Below are 5,715 nucleotides of genomic sequence, written 5' to 3' on the forward strand. Positions count from 1 at the left end.
ATTTCATTTCTATGTAAGATATGAGGTAGGAATCCATTTTAATTTTTTCTATATGGCTACTAGTTCACTCACCAGTCTAAATCCAATTATTTCCTACTGATCTGAAATGCTATCGGATATGCAACATCTCAGTTTTTAAAAATCTCTTTTGTTTTGTATATTTTTGTGATAAGCGTTTATATTTTTCTTCTATTGCTTACTTTATTAAATATCATATTCATCTAATACCCTTAATTCTCTATTTTGTTACACAAAATTTATTTCTTCCTTATTTTGAATAATAATGAAATTAGTAAGTATTTGTTTCTTCCTCTTTATCCTCTCCTCTCCTTCACCATTTAATTTTAACTATATTATTTTTCTCAGTGTTTACCTCTTTTACTTGATTTGTTGATTTTAAATGCTCTTTTTTGACCACAAACTATGAAATAGTTGGAAACTACCTTCTCTCCAATTTTCTCTCTTGGCTTCTGTCAATTTTAATTCTGTATTGTTGAGATTTATTACATGTACAGATTGTTCTACACTCAATTTGTCTTTGGCGAAGTTCCGACCTTATTATAAATTAAAGCTTACCTTGAATTCTTTTTCTATCATTTTTCTGTTTAAATGTACTATTTGCCCAAGAGGTTTTTATTTCTTTTTTTTTTTTTTACTTAAGAAATTTCTTTAAGAAGAGCTATTGAATATTTTATTCCCTGAGTTCTTACATGTCCAGAATTTTTGATACCTTTACTCAATGGCAGCATATCTTGCTGTATAAGTTATTTTCAATGTTTTCGTTCCTTAGGACTTTGTAGAGAGTACTCCACTGCCTTCTTGCACTGTCAATCTTCTCAACCTGATATGAAATGATCAGACAGTATGTAGCCAGCCAGCTTTCTCCCCTCGTGCTGATATAATTTGTCAATTGGCTACCTAATTGTTTCTTTATCACAAAAATAAGTAACTTGTCCTCAATAGCTTTAGTTTCAATGTTGACTTTCTATTCCAGTGGGACATCGTCAACCCCTATAATCTGTAGAGACATATTTTCTTATATTTTGGGAAATTTTTCTTTAAGTATATTTTTAAACTGTGTTTCCTCTGTCATCATATCGTCTCTCTTCATTGGGGACATCAGTTAGATTTTTTAAACTTTTTCTGCTTCTTAATTTTGTTTTGCTTGTTTTTTTTCTCAGTCCTTTGTTCTCCATGTTCCACTGTGTTTTCCTTCATGTTGCTGTGGAATGAACTTCCTTTTAGGGTTAGATTTATTATCTTTTTGTTTCTTTTTATTGAGTTTTACTTCATATTTAAAAAATTTTTCTAAAACTCTGTTATTTCAGCTTTGAGATCTTGTTTAAGAGAGGCGACAGTGTAATTTTTTTTTTTTAAGTTCATGATAATATGTTTAGTTATAGTTTTGATCTGCTGTTTGGCTATGTAGTTCTAAGTAGTGTATATTCATCTGCCATTTTTTTCTGTTCATCTTTGTGTTAGATCAAGTTATTTTCTCTACTTTCTCACAGTTCTGAAGGCTGAACATCCAAGATCACAGTGCCAGCATGTTTGTGTTCTGGTGAAGACTCTCTTTCTGGCTTGCAGAGGGCCACTTTCTCTCTCTATTTTTACATAAAAGATATGAAGGGAGAGAGAGAGAAAGAGAGAGACAGACAGACAGACAGACAGACAGAAAGCAAACTATTTGGTGTCTCTTAAAAGGGTACTAATATCATAATGGGAGTTCTAGCCTCATGACCTCATCTAAAGCTAAATACCTCCTAAATGCCTGTCTCCAAAGAACATCACATTGAGGATTAGAGCTTCAGCATATAAATCTGGGGGTGGTGGGAGCTAACATTCAGTCCATAATACTTTCCTTCTTTTCTTTAGCAATGTATTTGCATATTTACTGTATCTGTTTATTTTTACTTTTGTAGAGAATATAATGTGTCTCAGTGTGATTTGCAGAATTCTGGTGATCCCAGAAAATTTTTAGGGAGTCTGCAAGGTCAAAATTATTTTGATAACGATGCTAAAACCCTATTTGCTTTTTCATTGCTTTGACATTTGTACTAATGGTGCAAAAGTAATGGTGACTAAAACTGCTGGTGCCTTAGCAAGATTTACGGTAGTAGCACCAAAATGTCCTGGTATCATTGTCATCTTCACAGTCACAGAACTCACAGTTTTAAAAAAAATCAGTTTTAGTTTTCTGTACGAATGCTCTTAATAAAGCAAAAATCATTGTTAATTTTACTTAAATTTTGTCCCTTGATTACGTCTTTATAATATTCTTAATACTAAAATATGCTGGTTGTCTCAAAGAAAATGAGCTCCTTGTTTATGGAATATTATCTTTAAATAAAAGAATAACTGATGGAGAAACTAAGATTCAGATTTGAGTATTTGGCAGATATTTTCTTGAAAATCAATCAAGCCTGTTGCATCCCAGAAGATAAGTGACAATGTTTGCTGCCAATGGGGAAAAAACAACAAGTTTTTAAACAAAAATTAGAATTCTGAAAAAACTTTATTCAGCATTCTGAGGTTGACATCTTCGTAAAACTTAATGACTTCTCGGATGAGTTTAGTAGGGATGTTAATAATATGATTTCTCAGTATTACACAATAAAATGCATCAACATTTAAAATATCTGCATTATTCAGTGAACCAAATGGCCGATGAGTGATGTTGCCAGTGATACATAGGTAAAAGATTCTTTCAAAATTCAAGTTAAAACACTGGATTTTAATGTAATAGAGTAAGTAAACTTCGTTGCTGTGGTTGCTTGCGGTTCCACACTGTAACTATCCTTTAAGAAACTACAACTTTTCAATTTTTTTGTCATGTTGAAAAGAATTTCCACGATTATTAGAAAAAGCTTATATTAAATTACTGCTGCTTTTCCAACTTCATATTATGTCAGGCCAGATTTTCTTCATATACTTCAACCAAAATAACATAGCTCAAGAGATTAAATGCAGAAGCAGTTATCAGAATCCAGCTTTTTTTCTATCAAGCCAGACACCAAAAGATTTGAAAAATGTAAAACAATGCCACTCTTTTCACTAATTATTGTTTTGGTTTCAAAAATATAGTAATATTTCATTAAACATTTATTGATGTTAAAACATGGGTTTATTGTTAATAATTTTAAATGAATTGATAATTTTAAAAATCTCTTGCTTTTTATTTCTAACATGCAAAATATTAATAGATATAGCTCAAAAAACAAAAGCTCCTTGATCCTCAATGATGTTTTAAAGTTTATTTTATTACTTTCAAGTATATAGAACATTGGTTAGACATTTATATAGCTTATAAACAACCCCACTAATTGTTCTTTCTCTCCTCTGGCTCTCCACCTAGCCATTACATTAATACTAACTGCATTTCCTATGCTGTGCTCCCCATCCCCGTGACCATCTATCAACTACTAATTTGTACTTCTTTAACCTTTCATTCATCCTCCTAACCCCCTAACTCCCCTCTCTTCTGGCCGTCACCAGATTGTCTTCTATATTTGTGAGTCTGTTTTTGATTAGTTCGTTCTTTTTGTTCTTTAGATTCCGCATATAAGTGAAATCATATGGTATTTATCTTTCTCTGTCTGACTTATTTCACTCAGTATAATAACCTCTAGGTCCATCCATGTCATTGTAAATGGTAGGATTTCATTTTGTTAGTGGTCGAGTAATATTCCAGTGTATATATGGGTCATATCTTCTTTATCCAGTCATCTGTTGATGGGCATTTAGGTTGCTTCCATATCTTGGCTATTGTACATTGCGCTGCCATGAATATAGGGGTGCATAAATCTTTATGAATTATTGTTTTGGTTTTCTTTGGATAAATACTCAGAAGTGCAATTGCTGGGTCAAAGGTATATTAATTTTCTGAGAAACCTCCAGACTGTTTTCCCTAGCGGCTGTACCAATTTGCAATCCCACCAACAGTGTATGGGGATTCCCTTTCCTCCACATCCTAGCTAACACTTGTTCTTTGATTCATTGGTGCTAGCCATTTAGACAGGTGTGAGGTGATTTCTCATAGCGGTTTTAATTTGCATTTCTCTGATGATTAGTGGCCTTGAACATCTTTTCATCTGCTTAGTGGACATCTGTACTTCCTCTTTGGAGAAATATCTGTTCAGGTCTTCTGCCCTTTTTTAAATTGGATTGTTGTTGTTGTTGAGTTGTATGAGTTCTTTATATATTTTTGGATATTAACTTCTTATCAGAAGTATCATAAGCAAATATCTGATCCTCGATAATTTTTAAAGTATGGCGATGTCCTAAGACTAAAACGTTGGAGATCTCTTGATGTAGTGGTTAAGAGCTTGGATGCTGCGGCCAGATGGTCTGGGTCAGAATTCTAACGACCCTTTCTAGTTACATAACCTTGGGCTACTTACTTCACTCCACTAGATTATTTAACTTTGCTGTGCTTCAGTTTCCTGACCTGTTAAATGGGGTCAACAGGAACACCTAACTTACAGGCTTGAGAATTAAATACGTGTAACAAGCTTAGCATGTTGCCTGGAACATAGTATGAGCTCTTTGTGTTACCATGAGATTCATAATAACAATAATCACACCATCACTCAGATCCGAGTGACACTATTATTCTTGAACAGCGATTTTATAAAATTAAATAAAGAAGGAGCAAAAGCCATGCCACAATCTAGTGGGAATTCCCCTCATAATTCAAGGTTATGTGTATATGAGCTCCTTTAGACTTTGCTCCTCTGCAGCTGAGGCGAGCTACTGCTTGGTCGTCCCCCTGGCTCCCTCAGCTAATGGCCTTGGGATTATTCTATTTCTTCATTCATACCTACTTTCCCTGCTTCTCAAACTTTATACCATAATGGTTCAAGGAAGCTCCCACTGCCAGCCTGTGTGGCCATACTGGCTGTACTCGAAGAGAGTTTGGCTTTGCCACCTGCTTGGAGGAACTGTGGCCATGGGGGTCCTCGTCCAGCCATTCCTCTCATTCCTCTTGATCGTCCCTGAATTGGGCAGCACTTCTTGTATTTACTTAGATGACAATTGTATCTACTTTCATCATTAATGAGTTGTAAAATTTACCTTAATGCTCATTCTCTCATTTTTTCTTGCCACTTTTGGGACATCTTTGAGAATATTTGAGACAAACAAATCTTTAATTCACATGTAAGACTAAGCATTCGTCTTAATATTAGCAAATTCTGTGTTAACAGAACTCATGGTATACATTCTTTTCACATTCTGAATAGGTATTTAGAGCTTCTGCAAAGACAGAAAACATAAGAGAAGAGTAATATCAACATTTTCCCTGAGTATTAAATGATGTCTGTGGCTTGATATAATTCTCTCACTGAACTAAGGATGATGTATGACCTAAGGTGGTTTCAGCTATGTCTCTGTCCTCTAGGTCTAGTCACAGACATCCTGTGAAAACAGAAAAGCAAAACATTTTCTCCTAAAAAACTCATTTTTGGGAAATTCTGATCCTCATTCCAACATTACCAAGTGTGAGTTCCATGTTGTATGTTTCTTTTACTTTCCCAGAAATCTCATTGTTCCTCTGACCTCAGCCATGTCTCTTCCAGCAAGGTATGTGTGAAGGATGGAAAAGAAATAAAGAAATGACTTGGAAACATTTAAAAGGGGGGAAAAAATTGAATGATTTTGAGAAGAGTATTTAATTAAAATAATTTCACTTGAAGATACACCTTTGCTTTCTTCTGT

The sequence above is a fragment of the Pteropus medius genome, unplaced genomic scaffold (genome assembly GCF_902729225.1).
Source record: "Pteropus medius unplaced genomic scaffold, Ma_sr-lr_union100, whole genome shotgun sequence".
NCBI lineage: Eukaryota > Metazoa > Chordata > Mammalia > Chiroptera > Pteropodidae > Pteropus > Pteropus medius.